Here is an 18,390-nt window from a genome sequence, read left to right as displayed (position 1 = left end):
ACTGGGGGAGGCAACTCCTCTCCAAGCCACAGCCAACAAAGAACTGGGATAGAATATTCACTTTAGTTCTTCCATTTCTTTAAGTAATCTGTAATAAACAGGTGCCCAATCCATAGCCCTAGGATTGCTCTAGCCTCTTTAGGACTTTTTATATATACCAGGAAGTAGGTATGGGGAAAGGAAAAACAAAAACAAATCCATTATTTTTACTAACTATTTTGACTGTATGTTTAAAAGTAAGAAATAGGTTCTTTGAAAGAGCTAAATAGGCATTATAATTAAGAAACACATGAGGGCATTCCAATAAACCAATAACAAAAAATTTGATACAACATTTTTTAAAAGATAAGTTGTCATAGCCCTTTTGTTGACAATACTAGTGAATTCTGGCATCTGCCCATGACCAGGATGTGATTCTTGTCATATAAAATTTCAGTGGTGGTCAGTACACGGCCTGAAGAGGCTGCATTCTCTACCTTGTTGGGACACATGTTCTTAATTTTTCAAGACCAGAACACATTTGGTAGAATGTGTATCTTTATTATTTGCTCAGCTTACAGCATTTCAGCCCAAATATTTCTGGACCTTATAACTAAGCTAAGAATTTTGTGTTCTATTTTCATGATGAAATTCATATTTCCTATGAAAGGCAACTACTTCAGTTCAAATTATTGAGGATAATGGTACTTAAATACGTGTAACTGGTTAAATTTGGGGAGCTGAAAAAATAAGTATAAATCAAAAAAGATTTGAAAATATATAATACAAATTTTTAACTCTGAATGGATAAATTGTTACTTACTTGAAATTCAAAACTGTCCATTGTTAGCTCTGAAACTCAAAACAGCATTCAAAGGAATATTGTGCTTAACCCTCTGTACCTTCCAGTGTAACTACCCAACGTAGACTTTTGCTTATTGATGTATTTTGAGTGACTGACTGCATAAGAAATGTTGGTATTTCCTACTGTTTTCTCACTTCATGCATCATCTGAGCTTTCTCTCCTCATTTCCTTGTAGCTCAAAGCCCTCTCCTCTCTGAAGGCATTGTTTGCTTGACATGAAAAATAGACCAGCAAAACTAATTATATAAAATGAGGGAAAAGCCTAAATCTCAATTATGGATTGATTAATTAATTATAAAACCATTAAGTAGAATGATTATACTTTAAGCCATCCTTCTTCAATAAAAATTATTTCAACTATTTATTTTCAGCTATGTTTGTGATCTTTAATATCCTCAATCTATCTTTTTACAGCAAGTGTCTCTAAATAATTGACTCATTTAGTCAACAATTACTCATGGATTCAAATTATGTGGCAGGCATTGATCTGTGCTCTGGGGTAATAGCACTAAAGAAAAAATGTCCCGCTTTCATGAAGCTTACATTTTAGCAGAGGAGGAGAACAATAAACAATTCAATATGAATTTCAGGTGGAGATGGGGGCTAGGAGGACAAATTGAGTAAAGTAAGTGAGAGAGACAGTCACAGGGTTGTAATATTTTTGAATACAGTAGCCATGGAAGGCATGGTACCCTTGGGCAGAAGTATCTGAAAAAAAGAAAAAGAAAAAATAAATTCAACTTGGCCTTAGACCTCAGCCACATTCTCCACTTCAACTTGACCATCAACAGAGCTAATGTTTTGATGTCTAACTGGTTTCTCATCTTGTTAAGACAAGAACTGGTTCTCAGCCAGAGGTGACTATGCCCCTAAGGGACACTGGGCACCGTCTGAAGACATTTTTGGCAATGACAACTGAGTAAGAAGTTGCTACTCACATCTAATGTGTAGAAGCCAGAGATACTGAAAAGTATTCTACAGTGCACAGAGATCAACAAACAACCCGATCCAAAGGGTCAGTAGGACCGAGGTCAAGAAACCCTGCCATAGTGATTGAGGTATATAACCGGCTTTTCTAAAACCCTCAGAGAAAACATATATGACAGAGTCTCATCGTTTGAGCATCTATGCATAGCAGTGATGATTCATTTACAAAACATTCTCAGTGATCCATGAAAGCAAGATATAATTATTATATTTCATTATTTCAGTTTTAAGAAAAACTGCTTACATATAAAAGGCATACTGATGTTGTTTCAAATATCCTATAGTTAAAATAAGAGCTAATCTGAACAATCTCCAGTTCTAATTATTAAAATTTTCAAAATGAGATCCAACTCAAATGATGTGTTGTTACTTGAATAAAAGATTTCAGGCAGTAACGACTATTAGGAAAGATGGGAGGTGAGGGGGAAACATGAGAAAACGACTTAATGGGCAACAGTTCAGCTCCACGAGCAAATATTTAGCTATCCACAACTAAGAAGTAAGCAGAAAAGAGGTAGTTGATTTAGTTTGAGAACTAAATTCCTAAGTTGGTTTCAGCATTCAGATGTTCAGTTTGTACTTGTGCCATTGGAAAATCTGGTTGGTATGAGGACTTCTATGACTTTAACTCATGAACATATTTGCCAAAACTATTTTAAGGTGCCATCTACCCTGGCATTTCTTCCGAAACAAGTGTAATCACTTATTTAAGAGGAAAGGAAGAAAAAGACATTCTATTTTGTTTCTTATGTAAGGCAAATATGAAGATAGCATTTCATATATCAATTGCAGATATCTTTTACAAACCATGCATAAGATAAGAATAACATATCCTAAACATTCTGCCACTGGAAAAATAGCAATGCCTTCTTATCCCACTGTCACCATGAAAACGAGTGACAAAAAAGGAAGCTAAGGTTAAGGTTATGGAATGCATCATACATACTGGTGAGTGAGGCAGAGAGCTGGTGCAGGGGACACAGGGCTGTGTTTAGGACATGGGCTTTGGAGCCAGACTCGGGCCTTTAACCACCAGTTACCTGAAGAATAACCATAGGCAAGTTCCTTACCCTCCCTATAAGCCTGTTTCTTCATCTGTAAATTGGGGATAATGGTCATTAAAAGTTCCCTAGAACTTCCTTGAGGGCTAAATGAGACAATGTCTGAAAACACCCTCACTTCATCATAGGAGTCAACCATGGCTGACAGCTATTAAGTGGCATGTGGATGGAAATGGTCTGTGTTTTCTTTAGTTTACAAATCCACATCCAGTGATGTGAATCATGGTGGAGATGCCAGATCTCTGCTTGCAGGAGGCCCCAGGAAGCCTGCAGTGGTAATTCCTGTGGACATTCCCTGAGGACCTGTGCCCTGGGAGCAGTGACTCCATGGGATAAACGTAGTTGCTGGTTCCACTCTTCCATTCCCCAAACTGCTCAGCTCAGTCCTCCAGTTTCTATGCTTTGACCTAAGTACTCGGGTGACAAGACAACAGTGAACAGGCCATTGAGGAGAAGAGTAGAAGAGGAAGAAGGGAGAAACCAAAAAATTGCAGTTTTGGGTGTAATAATGCTGATGCTTAGCAACCAATAGTCTGATCAGTGAGAGAATGGGCAGCTGATGGGCAAACAGCTAAAATCGAAAAAATCCTTGTGTGTCATCATTCACAGAAGTGTTAGTTCCACCCTCTTAGAGAGGGATGTGGCTTGAAGGAAGCAAGCATATTTTATATAAATTTGCTGCAGAAACTGCCTTTATTTTATATTCCTTTAACTTCATTCAGATTCCATGACATAATCAAGAAGTGGATTTGTGAGAGACAAAGGATTTTGGAAGCATCTAAATTCGGGATGGAGTATTGTTTTTTAAGTACTAGCTGCTCCCACCACATCCCAAGAATCTCCTCCTATCCAACATTTGCAGGGTACTAGGGGTGGATTTTACATGGTTGGAGCCTGCTGAAAACAACGGCGTTTCCTACAGATCCCCAAGAGATGAAGGCTCTACTGCTCTTTTGAGGAGGCACTGAAGGGGCCAGTGAAGGGCGGCATGGAAAATCATACTGTTTTCCAAATAAAAGGGCAAAATAAACTGGAGGTTCTCTGTACTTGTCTGAATTTAGGCAAAGTTCATTTAAAGCCTGGGATTGGGTTAATTTTCAAAGGATTAAACCTGAATCTTTAAGTGGGTTTGCCTTTTTAATATGCTAAAACAGATGAAAGGCTTACCAAACTGGGAAATATATTGTTCCCTTTGGTGAATGTAACACAAAACTATAGAAAATGAATATTGACATGAATAATGTTGATTTTTATATTTCAGAGTGTGCACTTCCGATTTTTATGTATTTGTTAGAAAATACCAATGACTAAAGTAGCTGATTCATTTAACTGACCACAGGGCTTTACCCTGACATCTGAAAACAACTTAAGTTTCAAAATCTTTGCTGAGGCCAGGGAATTGAGACTGTTCAACCTGTAAGCTCTGTATACTTCTCTTTCAACACTTTAAAAACGTGCCCTGTCAATTTTAAGAAAGACAAGGTGCTGATTATCCTTGCTGGTTAGCCAAGACATAAAGTAGAAATTTCTGGCACTAGAGATTCTAACTTTAAATATGTCCTTCCTCACGGCAAAGTAGGCTCTTGGGGTTGAATAGAAGGGGAAGGGTGGTGGGCCAGAAATGCATTAAAAAACATTTTCCTTCCCTCTTAGTCCATGGTCACTTGATTCAATTTATGAATGCCTAACCCCTGTTTAAGCTTAAATGTTAAGGTACTAATGCTAATTTATGAAATCTCTCATGAAAGTAGTCTGAAAATCAACTTAATAAACAGGTATTACTGACCATCGGCAAGTGCCTAATAAATTTATCTAGATACAGGTGATGAAGTAGTAAAATTTACTCTAAAATTTCCAAGGAATTGACATAGGATTATGTGCTTTTGAATAATTGAGTATAAATGTTCACATATTTTAACAAAAGGGTCATTGAAATGATTACTTATGCACATAGGACAAAGTAATGAGAAATAGGATAGTACACAATGTCAATGCTGATTACGTCAGTTCGATGTTCTAAGTTATTTTCATGGCCGCTGTAAATATTTTGAAAAATATTCGTTTGCTTCAAGGTATTGACACTACTCAATGGTTTTTTACCTAGAGATTCTTACTATTGTTAATGAAACAGGTACTGAAGCTTTCCTGGTGAAGGAACAGAGAAGTTTGTATTGGAAGAAATTGGACTATTTTTTCACTCTCTTCTACTTATTCCCATTCCCAACTACCACTTAATAATTCTTACCAGGCAACTTAGCATAAATGAAGGGGAAAACATGATGGCTCTCTGTGTTCACATATACAATGAGGGGACAGTACTACATAGTACTATTTACATTTGGCTCCTCAGTATTTAAAATAATTCAATTGCATCTTGACCCTCCTCATCCATCACATGTAAAAGAAGCACAGCAGAATTCCCATGTTCTCCAATGAACAAACAAAAGGAAACTCAACACATGGAAAAAATACTTCAGGTGCAACAGGGAAAAAAAAGTCTCCCTAGAGTTTCCAATTCTAAGTAGGTTTTGTATAGTGTCTTATTCTAAACAGCTTGTAACGGCAATTTATGAGTGCCTGATGACTATAACATATTGTGGTCTTAAAAAGAAAAAGGTAATAGGAGTTTGGCTTCTTGTTGAAATTCCATTTTTTATAGATTATATTGTTTTCAAGCTGAGTTGAGCCTGAAATTAATATAATTAACCCCCTGCTCAGTTACACTCCTCTATTTTCCATTCTCATTCATCTTTTCTCTATGCCCCTGAAGACAGACTTGGAAGGGAAGGAAACTTGTATTCAGTCACTTAATATTCCACGTTAGTTCCCAGACTTCTGTTCTAGCAGCCAGTATTAGCCAAACATGAAAACAACTTGAGAAATCACAAGAGACCCTTCATAGCCGAGCAGCTTGCATTCCATAAATAGCACTTACATTTTCTGTTAAGAATGTTATAAAAGCATATCAAGAATATCAGACAGACAAATGATCAGATAAAAACTGACCACAAAGATTTGAATCAAGACTGGAAATCTCCTACTGAGATAGGTAAGTGTGAATAAGGAAGGTGGTGTCCAATTTTGGACCAATCAATAATAAAAGACAATATGCCAAATGAAACAGAATTCCAACTGCCTCTCCCCCTTTGGCTAAAAAGTACATACACATGGCTTAAACCAAAAAACTGGAGGGTTACTATATTTTTGACACTTGTAGAAGAAAACTTAAATGTATCCAGAGCTGGTTTTGATTCTATTTTGAAGATTCTGTTAAGATAATTAGTTGCCTACTCAAAATTGATTGGCATTCCATGTGTGTAAAATGGAAGACAACCCAAGACTTCGGTCTCTCTTTGACTTAGATGGGAATGTGAACACCGGAAGTTTACAGGCTACATGCAGCCCACATAAGGGATTGATATGGTCCACTCAGTGTCCTAAAAATCAGAAAATTTCACCAAAACATCCATATTTTTATCTTATCTTGAAAGTCAGAAGCTGTGGAGAAACTGGCATTGCATTCCCAAATGATCACAAACTCAACTTTCTCCAGACCTACACCATTCAATTTGTCAGTACCCACTACTCCCCACTGTATAATACTCAAGTGCCCCTCCTTCCTGCCTTTGTACACATAACTTTGGAATCCCTGGCCTAGAAGCAGAGGTGCATGTGAATCTTGCCCTACCCCCCATTATTAATCTACTAGGAGAGCTCCTTGTACTAATAGCCTCATTCTCTTGGTCAAATGTCACCATTCTATTTAGAGGACTTAATATATTAATTACAGCCCTATACTCCCTCTACATACTCAACTGTCATGTTTAGACCACAAAGAATTTTAGGAAATGAGCATTCTTTTAAAGATTTGGGCAAACAGACATGAATGACACAAAACTTCTTCCAAAACAATGAAACTTGAAAGTTTAATAATCATTGTACATTATATGTGAATTCTCTAGATATTATAATCATATTTAAGTTTTGATTTCATATAGTCAATAAAAGAGAACTTAAAGGCATCCTTAATTTGGATTTCATTCACAACCTTTATAAATTGTCAATATCAGCATAACTTCATATATGTGTGCATACGAAATGGTATAATTGTAGTTCTGTGACCATTTTAATACCCAGGACAATAAAAAAGTAATAAATTATTAAATTATTAGTTGGTTTTTACTGTAGCACTAACAGTGATAATCCAATTTAGGGACCTTTAGATTAATACTGACAAATTGTGAGCATGAATTTTTAAGCTGACTGACTTGTGGTTGTTAATGAACACACATGCAAGTGTAAAGTGTTCATGATGGATTAAAATCCTTTATCTACATGTATCTACATCCCTCTATCTGCATTTCAAAAGGCAAACATATCATCTGTTTTTAGTACTAAAATGCTAAATAATTTATAATTCAGAGTTATACAATATATAGGGGACACTGCATTAATCATGCAGAAGTATCCGTTCTATTTAACCGTTGGTGAAATCTTCCATTAAAGTAAGATTTGAGCTGAAACTGAAGACATAAATAAAGTAATAGTTGCTTGAGAAAAGACTTAAAATAATTCCGGTTGAGATTGTCATTTACTTCAATGTATCAAAGAATATATGTGACTCAAAATATTACAATGACTCTCCTTTTTCCTTTTTATATTATGGAAGATGAAATATTATATAAATATCTGATAAATGTCTTAAAGTCCTCTCGAATTTTCTGACACAAGCAGTACCCTATTAAAATAAACCAGGTAACAAGAGAACCTTTTCTATTTCAGTTGTGCTGTCAAAAATAAACCAGAGGAGGCAGGGCGCAGGGGCTCATGCTGGTAATCTTAGCACTTTGGAAGGCCGTGGTGGGCGCATCGCCTGAGGTCAGGAGTTTGAGACCAGCCTGGCCAACATGGCAAAGCCCTGCCTCTACTAAAATGCAAAAATTAGCAGGGCATGGTGGCGGCATGCCTGCAGTCCCAGCTTCTTGGGAGGCTGAGGCAGGAAAATCACTTGAACCCAGGAGGCAGAGGTTGCAGTGAGCTGAGATTGCACCACTGCACTCCAGCCTGGGTGACAGGGCGAGACTCCACCTCAAAAACAAACAAACAAACAAACAAACAAAATCCTAAAAAACAGAGGAAACAGATTGTCTCAGAGCAATGAAGTTGCATCACTTGTCATGTGATTCAACTGTGGGGAATCAGGTAACTATTTCTCTCGGTAAAAGAGACACATCATTCAGGCATTCTAATCAAGAAGGCCTTGGAAGTTATTCTCATTTAAAGGAAGTTTAAAATCATTTCAAAGTTTGTTTAAGTCACATTCTTAGAAGTGTATATGCTTACATTTTTCCTAATGGCCACTCAAATCATTTCTTTCTACTGGTTCCACAATCTCCTCATCATAAATAAAATGATTATTACATAGGATCATTGAAAGGTTGACATTGTTCTGCACCCACAATATATGTGCAGTATACCTACAATATATCCATATTTTCCCTTTTCCCATGTTAATCCCATTGGAGGGGGAATCAAGCATGGGATTTGGAATCAGTAGACCCAAGTTCACCTCTGACTCCTGCCACATTTTGCATCATTTCTTTTACCTGTTAATTCATCTACTAAATGGGGGCAGAAGTACAGGGCAGAAACCATCCTGGAATAGTCCTGTTTTCATAAGATGCTAGGCCACTGTCATCAGCACTACATTCCCGCTAAAGTGCAGATAAAAATACTTGCCTTGGCCAGTGTGGTGGCTCACACCTGTAATCCCAGCACTTTGGGAGGCTGAGATGGACAGACTGCTTGAGTCCAGGAGTTCGAGACCAGCCTGGGCAACATGGTGAAACCCTGTCTCTGCAAAAAATACAAAAAAAATCATCTGGGGTTGTGGCATGCACCTGGGGTCCTAGTTGCTTGGGAGGCTGAGGTGGAAGGATCACTGAAGTCTAGAAGTTTGAGGCTGTAGAGAGCCATAATTGCACCATTGCACTCCAGTCTGGGTGACAGAGCAAGACCCTGTCTCAGAAATAACAACAATGAAAAGAAAACACCTTGCCTTTTTACCAGCCAAGGCTGTGACAAGGGCCAAAGGAGATAAACACTTAGCTTAAAGGACAAATTTCTGAGGTCTGGGAGGACAAAAAGTTATCTACCGAAATAGAAAACCTCTATGGTCCAGGGACTAGAACAATGAAGGACAGGAACAAGAAGAAGAGCTTTAATATGGGCAGATGTAGGTTAGAGTCATGACTACACCAGTAACCAGCTGTATGATCTTGGACAAGTCCCCTAGCCCCTCTGATTCTATTTATTAGCAGAATTGGACAATAGTACCTTCCATACAAGAGAGCCACAAACATTAAATGACAGAAATATTTTATGGTCGTAATACAGTACATAAGACTGAAAGTGTCTCATTCTGTGTATCTATTACACTCTCTCTCTCTCTTTCTCTCTCTCTCTCTCTTGATAACCAGTATTGGCTAAATATATTACTTCTATGCAAAATAGGCTTATTTAAATAATTTCTTTTGGTCTTATTTTGTCTGTAGAAGAAGGCCTCCCTCTGTGATAACACTATATAAGTTAAGTCTTAATAATAAAATGCAGATATTATTCTTGATTATTTCCTTTTCTGTCTTAAAATTTCAAAATATTTCAGTCAGCTACTAGAAAGGGCATTGTCATGAATCGCCAGGTTCTTTTTCAGGACTTAAGGACATATTTGCCCAGCTCCTGGGAAAGATGTTGCCTGATGGCCCTTGGCTTTCAGCTTTCTATAGGAATTGCCCTGGGCTAGAAAGAGCCACCTTCCTGGGGCAGCCTGTATTCATTCAATAACTGGATGGCATGGAGTTATACAGGCCAGGTGCCCTTGCTCCAACTCAGTACAATGCCGAAGAGCCCTCCTAGCTTCAGAGCTCTCCATGGGTTGGCTGAGGCTTTAAGTGAGACTATGTCAGAGCTCAACTTCTTTTGCCCGCTCTGACTCCTTCCCTTCCTTCCACAGGTGTTGAATCCAACAGCAGTCCCTACTAAGCTTCCTGCACAGATTCTGTTTCCTGGAGAACCTGATGTACAACAGTTAAAGTGCAGAGAAACCCTCTGCCAAACTTTGGTGTGCTTTAAAAGTTATGGCAGTCAGGCTCCCTTTACTGTCATAACTGGAACACCTTTCACTTTTCAAAAGAGCTGGTGTATCTGCTTGCTGTACAACTACAAACATATACTTTTGATTAAGAAAGTTGAGAAAAAATAAAAGCAGTTTAATTTAGCCCAATGATTGTTTTGACTTATTTGTGAATCAAGTGGTTAACAGAATTGAACTGTTATTTTGACACTGTCAAGACAAATCCTTAGATATGTCACACACACAAAAAGCCTATCTTTCGAGTCCTTGGCAATTGTTCATGTCAAACTTCTCTACAAAACTGTTTTTCCTCCTAACAACAATTTCCACCAAAGATAAACGCTAAAATGTCAGATTTTATTTTTCTTTAAAATAAGATATTTTAGTCATCAAAAGAAAGAGGAAAAAAATCCTTAAAAATGTGTATTTAAGTTGCCTATAAGCCTTCCTCCCACCCTTTCAACTATGTTAGTTATTGAAAGTAAAGGTGATTTGTCACTTGCATTTTAGAATATCTCCCGGCCAAATCTACAGATTTAGTAATATCTCTGGCAATGCAATAACATTTCCTGAAACCTGTAGTCCCCAAATCCACACCTATAGGGTCAATATAACTTTTGCCCAAGAGGCCTAGATTGAAGGAATAATACACAAATTACTGGACACTTATCCAAAATCAGTGGTTTATTTACATGTATAATGGTGACAATGAAATATTTACATTCTATTTAGCTTAGGTCTACTGCAAAGTTGCAAAAAATTAGCACATTTTCTAATAAGATATTTTTCAATTGTAGAATGGTCTTTTAAAAAAAATTTCTCCTAATATAAATCCACAGTTCCCAGTCTAGGCTTTGCTGTTAAAATGCTTTCTCTAATCCACCCTGTTTTCCTTCCCTCAACGTTACCACCTGACGTCCACTGACAAGAACCTGTGCTAGTCGCACAGCATGTCACCTCTCTGCTGTAACTCTCTTGAGTATGAATTAGTCAACAGTTGACCTTAAACATAGGTCAGCTGGACTTCCAGCTTATTTTTTCATATAATGAAAAGTTAAACTCTGAAAAAACATCTATTTTATTGTCACTCACATCTGAGAGAGGCAATATGGTATAAGCCTCCAAGTACGAACTTGAATCTGAGGTTCCCAGGGTTCAGATCTCAGCCAGGCCTCTTGCTGGCTGTGTGACTTGGGCAAGTCATTTGAAAACTTGCTTCATTTTTTTTTTCTTTATCTGTATGGTAGAGATGTGAAATCATTCTGACCTCACAGGGTTATTGTTTACATTAATTAACATAAATAAAGCATTTAGAACAGTGCCCACACCTGGTATATGCTATGTAAGTGCTAGTTTTTATTAGTTTGCCATTCCATTTTCATTTCTTTGAGTTCCTCTTCTTATAACCTCTTTGGAGAACTGAAGCCTGCCATACCATCCTCTCATGTTGTTGTTTGACTCATCCTTTTGATTCACCTCTCTCTTCTTCACAAAACTCACTCTTCCATGCTGATCTCTTCTTTCTTGTAGCCTCCATCTCCCCCATCTTTACCACAGTATACATTCCATTTCCCCACAATTTCTGGCTTCTTATTGTCGTCTATCTGCAAACAATTCAGCCCACTGTGGCCTTACCATGTTAACACATAAAAGGTAATTTACTAGCATGGGTAGTCTATTGCAATTAATAATCTTTAAGGCACACAACCACCCCCTGCTCAGGACTACTGCTGTTCGCAGCCTGGTGCTGATTCTTTAATAAGTCATATAGTAAGCTCTGTCTTGACTTAATTTGGCAGAGAGATACCATGATTGCTTAAGCACTCAAGGGAAATGGTAGAACAATCAGAATATAAGATGTAGTTTCAAATTAGATATGAACTTGAATTTGAAAGAGACCACTGCTTTTCTGTAAATGAGATACGGTCTCCGCCAACAAAGTGCCTTCATTCTTATTTCATCTAATGGCATTAGCAACAATATCAGCTCTGGTTTAAAGAATTCCTGAGATTCTTCAGAGCTGTGTGAGGTACAAAGGACTAGATCTTGCTTTTGCAATAGCTACTGTGCATTGGCTATGCAAGGCAGGTGGTAGTAAAACCTAGCGGAAGTCAATAAACTGAGACGGGACTTGGAAAATACCTAACCAACAAATAGGTTCCGTAATAATGTGACATTTTTATAGTCACATTTTTTAACCATAACAGCACTTGAATGGTACGCATTATGGTACTTCAATTTAGTCATTTATCTAAAAATGAGTTTTATCTTTGCCCATAAATAAGCAGTGACATTCCAGCAATTTGAAAAGCTCAGCTTCACCTTTTGCTGGGAAGCTCATTTTACAATTACAGAAACACATGCCATTTTGTGCCACGTTGCTTAATCTTTGATTTATGGCTTCTATCTTTGTGCTAACCTCTTTCTGTAAACTACACAAAGTTTGTACAAGCTCAGCTATTTCATTCTTATTTCTGATTTTAATGGCTTATTTTCTCCATAGTGGCCATGTCTCTCAACCAAATAGCTTTGGAAGAAAGTATTTACCCTTTCAGTTCACCAAATACTATTTAGCATCTTAGTGTGTTCTCAGAGTCTGAAATAAGTAATGCATTTTCCTAAAAGCCTGGCCAGCTCTTTCTGAAAGCCTTTATTTTCTGCCCCCTGCTTCTCCCATTGCTTGTTCTAATGTGCCTCACAGCAAAGCCCTTAAGCACAATTGCTGCGTGCTCTCCCTCCACTCCCCACTTCACTGTTACCAAGCTCCCTCAGCCAGCAGGCTAGGGAAAGGAAAATTAAAATGGCATCAGAATGGTTTTCCTTCCAGTGCCACTGTCTGCCTTTCAGTGGTGATACTTGGATGTTTGCAGAGTCACTCTCAACTTCTCCCGCAGCTTAGCTACAGCTCTAAGTCTTGTCATATAATTCAGGGAACACTGGAGATGTCTTTTATGGCAGTACTCTTAATTCAAGGGAAATTATATTTTGCTCTAAGTCCATGGAAATAAGTATAATCTTATGCCCGCCTTCACCTGTATCCAAACATTACAGATTTGGCAGGTATGCTTCAAGGTATATGCTCTGGGGCTGTTGCCAGTGACTTGTTTCATTACACATGGATTTTCTTCTCTTTCCCCCTCATTTCTGTTATTTAGTGAGATAAGGAGAAATGTACCTTTACTCCACCATGTGTAAATGGAAGTCTTTATAAAAATTTTTGTAAAAATATAAAAAGATGCTGATGGTCAACTGTTAAGTGGGAAAACGCAAGATACAAAATAATATATCCAGGATGACACATCATTATGATATCAAATACATAAAGAAAGAAAACACACCAAAATGTTAAATCATTGTCTGGAGTTGGAGAATGATTTAAAATTTTCCTATTGATGCATCTTTGCATCTTGCAAGTTTTTTATGTGTTTTCAGTCAACAAGTATCACATTCTAATCAGCCAACACTGTTTACAAAAAAACACATTCATGTGGCAGCACTCCCTATTTAGGATTGTTTACTAAGTGCAGGCTTGTATCTGTACACTTACTCATTCAACAAATATTTACTGAATTTCTGCTATGGGCCAGGCACTGTGCTAGGTTTGATGAATATATCAGTAAGCAAAAAGAAAGTCTTTCATGTATCGTCTAATATTTTGGTGGGGGAGATAGACAATAGGCAAACAAATAAACATGACATGTTAAGTTAGGGTAAGTGCTATGATGAAAAAATAATGCAAAGTGAAGTTACAGAGAATGATACGGGATTAAGTGGAGACATTAAATGTGCTGAGTCTGGCTTGCCCCTTCCACCATGTGAGGACACAGAAGAAGGCAGCAGCTACGAACTAGAAAGTGGGCCCTCACCTGACATGAGATCTGCTGGTGCCTTGATCTTGGACTTCCCAGCCTCTAACAAATGTGAGAAATAATTTTCTGTTATTTACAAGCTACCCAGATTATGGTATTTTGTTACAGTGGCCTGAAAAAACTAGGACGGTCATTAAATCAGTGAATATGTATTTTTTTATTTCTTAAGTAATTCTCCATAAGGACACAATATTTGTACATTGAAAATATGTAGAGACTAATTATATCTTCTGAACTTCTGGGAAACAGTGTATTTTTAAGGAGCCTTTCTGTTAAGGTGTTTGACTAAGTAGCTAAAATAGTGAATAGTAAAGGGGACTGCTTAATGAACATTTAAAACCCAATGAACTTGAGATTTCACGTCACACAGGAATTAACTAGGGACCATATTTTTAATAAATTGTGTGCATTAAATCAGGGGTCCCCAATCCCTGGGCCATGGACTGATATCAGTTCGAGTCCTGTTAGGAACCAGGCTGCACAGGAGAAGGTGAACAGCAGTGAGCAAGCAAAGCTTCCTCTGTGTTTACACCTGTTCCCCACTGCTGGCATTACTTCCCAAGCGCCACCTCCCATCAGATCAGCAGTGGCATTAGATTCTCATAGGAGCATGAACCCTATTGCAAACTGCACATGTGAGGGATCTAGGTTGTGCGCTCCTTGTGAGAATCTAATGTCTGATGATCTCTCACTGTCTCCCATCAACCCCTCCACAACCATCACCAATGGGACCATCTAGTTGCAGGAAAACAATCTCAGGGCTTCCACTGACTCTACATTATGATGAGTTGTACAATTATTTCATTATATATTACAATGTAATAATAATAGAAATAAAGTGTACAATAAATGTAATGCGCTTGAATCATCCTGAAACTATCCCCTCCCCCAACTATGGAAAAATTGTCTTCCATGAGACCAGTCGCTGGTGCCAAAAAGGTTAGGGACTGCTGAATTAAATGATGGCTTACTACTAACATTTGTTCATCTCAGTAAATTTTTTCATGAATCATATGGGAAAACCAAAGGCACTTAAGACTGTACCCTCACAACGCAAAGTTCCTTTAAGTAAATTTTAGTATGCAAAATTGTATTTTTCATATAAAACTAGGCAAATTTTCTGTTATAACACATCTACAAGACATGAAAGCCAGGTGAAAATATAAGTTGAAGTACAAATGCCGTAACTGCTCACTTTCTTACTATTGTTAAGAAATGAAGTTGTACACGGAGGTAAGCCCATACTTCATCAAGTGCTTGCTATATCCCACACTGTTACAGTGGCACATGCTTCTGTTTTTTCATTTAATCCTTAAAACAAAGAAGGCATTTCCATTTTGGAGGTCAAGCAACTTGCCCCCATCTTATAGCTAGCAAATGACCGAGCTAGACTTCAAATCAGGTGCTCTAATCCCAGGGTCCACACTTTTAACCATTAGTCTCCATTGACAACTCCTAAGCTTATGATGACTCCACTTGAAGTTCCATTTTGATGAGAGTAATTCTAAAATACATATTTCCATATTTACTTGAAAACTGCTTTTGAATCTAACTTAATAATTTGTATGTACCTTTATAATTTTAAATATCTATTTTTAAAAGCCATGTTATTTTACTCTCTCATGATATATCTGCTTTTGGACACATAAGCTGTTTCTGCTCCTCTAATCTTAATAAGTTTTTTGCACCAAAGTTATTCAGATTTGTAAGTTAAAGTAAGTTCCTCAGTGAGTTCTAACAAACATATGCTGGGCTGTCTTTTCATTTATCTATCTGTCCATTCAATACCTTTATGAATTACTATCATAAATTTTCTTCACTTGATTTCTATTTCCCCTACCCTACTGGAAATGGGGATAGAAAGGAGACCATAAATTGAGAACAATTTAACAACTAAATAAGGCAAGGCTTTTTTAGTGTTTCGATATTGGGAGACACCGGGAGGTTCAAGAGAGGGAGTATTATGAATAATTAACCTCTTTTTAATTCTCATTTGTTTTCCTGAAATAATCCTGATTGAACTCCCTGTAAGAAATCTTGTACTCAAATCTTTTTTTTTTTTTTTGCCACATTACCTTTCCAAAGCATAGATTGATTTCTTCTCCTTTAAAGGAAATAATGTATGTAAACAAATTAGCACCTTGTCTGGTATATAATAAGTGCTCAGTAAACACTATTATTTTTGCTATAATTCTGTGCCAGACATGAAGCTAAGCATTGAAAATGTGGCAGACATGAATGAAACATGGTGCCTGGCATTGAGGAGCCTGCAGTCTAGTTGAGACAGAGAAGAGTAAATAATTTATCACCATACAATTGTGGAAACACTTTACCCCAACTTGAGTAACGGCAGAGGTTAAGAGAAATGAGTTGACAGGGTAAGAAGCATGGAAACAGGAACAGGAACAGGAAAATACCCAGAAGACTAACAAACTTTGGAAATTTTAGGAATCTTCAAGTTATTCAATAAGGCTAGAAAAGGGTAAGGGACTGGCCATGGGTCCCATGAAGCTAGACAAGTGGGCAAGGCTCAAATCATAAGGGCTTAAATGTCATGCTAAGTGTTTTAGGATTTTATACTAAAGCAAGCAAGGACTTACGAAAAATTTACTAGCAAAATCACTGATGTGATCAATTTGAGAAAGATCAATGTGTTAACGGAGCAAGAACTGATCAGAAAGGTGTAGAATTCAGTTAAGATGTTGCTGCAGTAATTGAAAGAGAAAATAATGACAATCCAAAAAAAAGATACTACTAGAAATGGGGATGGAAAGGAGACAATAATATTCAGAACAATTTAACAAATAAGTAAGCCAAGAATTGTTGAGTGTTTAGATACTGGAAAATATTGAGAGGGTTCAAGAGAAGGGAGTATTTATGGATAATTTTTTGAAAGCTGGGGCTATTCACCAAACTAGGAAATTTGGACAGAGCCAAGATTTTGAAGGGAAGGTAATGAGTTTACTTTGCGGGTGCAGACTTTGCAAGAGCTGATAAACATCAAAATGCTGATGGCCAGAAGACAAAGAGGATCTCTAGCCCAAGACTAGAAATACAAATTTGGAAGTCACCAACACAGGTGATAGTATAAACCTTGAGAATGAGTGACATAATCTATGTAAGATTATTTATTAATCACATTCATTGAAAAAGATATATAAGCTTTCTCTTACTGCAATGGGAAACAGATCAAGACTTGGCTCGAACTATCCTTTTAACATTATCTTCTGATACTCTGTACTATACATTTTACTGTGAAGTCACATCATAATACTTATATCTAGTTTCCCAAGTTCTGTCTAATCCCAACACTGTCCCCTAAATTTTCTGCTTAGTGAATACCCACTTGGCCTTTAACTCTAAATCACATGAGACTTTTCCTGTGATGCCTTTGAAAATCTAACCATCTTCCTCCCCATTTCACATGGAGATCATAGTTCCCTCTCTCCTTCTGACTATAGCACTTGGCACATGCCTCCACTACTGATATACAAATGTTTCTTCTCCACCAGACAGAAATTAGCTAGAAGAAAAAGACTGCATACACACAAAGAAATGTACCTATATAAGTCCGTTTTCACACTGCTGTAAGAACTACCTGAGACTGGGTACTTTATAAAGGGAAGAGGTTTAATTGACTCACAGTTCCACATGACTGGGAAGGCCTCAGGGAACTTATAATCATGGTGGAAGGCAAAGGGGAAGCAAGTACCTTCTCCACAAGGTGACAGGAGAGAGAAAGAGCTCAGGGGCAACTGCCACTTTTAAACCACCAGATTTCGTGTGGACTCCCTCACTATTATGAGAACAACATGGGGGATACTGCACCTGTGATCCAGTCACCTCCTACCAGGTCCCTCCATTGACATGTAGGGATTACAATTCAAGATGAGATTTGGGAGGGGACACAGAGCCAAACCATACAGTACGAGAGCATATTTATAGAATGACTGCCCGAAATAATGTGTCCTCCATCTGCAAACATCATCAATTACTCTAAAGAACCTATGCCTACTTCTGTTTGGCAAGCAGCCAAGGAAGGTTCTTGGGTATAACTTGATATTTCCAGTATGATCCATTAGGAACTTTATTACCACATTACTGGTACTCATGTCAACACAACTGATGTGGTGAAAACAGTGAAATCATTTAGAATAGTAATGACTAGGAATACACTAGTTCCTCTCAATAAAAATTGGACTTTATTTCACTTGAGGCATAAAATAAAAAGAAATGAAATCTAAACAGAAGTAGAGGTCTGGAACAAACAAAAGGAGATTTCACTTGGATCAACTGGGAGATCATTACGGTACTTTGATCTAGTATCTCCTCCAGAAAGGATAATTCAAAGGCCATACATACATACATACATACACACATACATACATACATACATACATAGTTGAGAAAGTTTATATATGTTAAGTGTCCACTCTATGAAAGCATTTTCTTTATAAAGACAGAAGGCAGGACTTCCACCTGGAGCTGGCCTTAAAT

At 37.5% G+C, this 18,390-nt stretch overlaps 1 protein-coding gene across 16 annotated transcripts in view; it reads right to left on the bottom strand.

Annotated features, from left to right (window-relative positions):
- SNCAIP (synuclein alpha interacting protein) overlaps positions 1-18,390 on the bottom strand; it is a 154,950-nt gene that overhangs the window by 121,153 nt on the left and 15,407 nt on the right. For 3 of the 16 annotated variants that reach the window (XM_054684546.2, XM_054684541.2, XM_054684548.2), the window contains exon 2: positions 8,632-8,748. The exons of the other annotated variants lie outside the window; for them this stretch is intronic. The gene's annotated coding sequence lies outside the window, so the exon portion shown is untranslated. The remainder of the gene's footprint in view (positions 1-8,631; positions 8,749-18,390) is intronic. 16 annotated transcript variants of the gene reach the window in all.

This window comes from Pan troglodytes, chromosome 4 (assembly GCF_028858775.2).
Source record: "Pan troglodytes isolate AG18354 chromosome 4, NHGRI_mPanTro3-v2.0_pri, whole genome shotgun sequence".
Classification (NCBI taxonomy): Eukaryota; Metazoa; Chordata; class Mammalia; order Primates; family Hominidae; genus Pan; species Pan troglodytes.
This window is presented reverse-complemented; position numbering and strand designations above follow the sequence as displayed.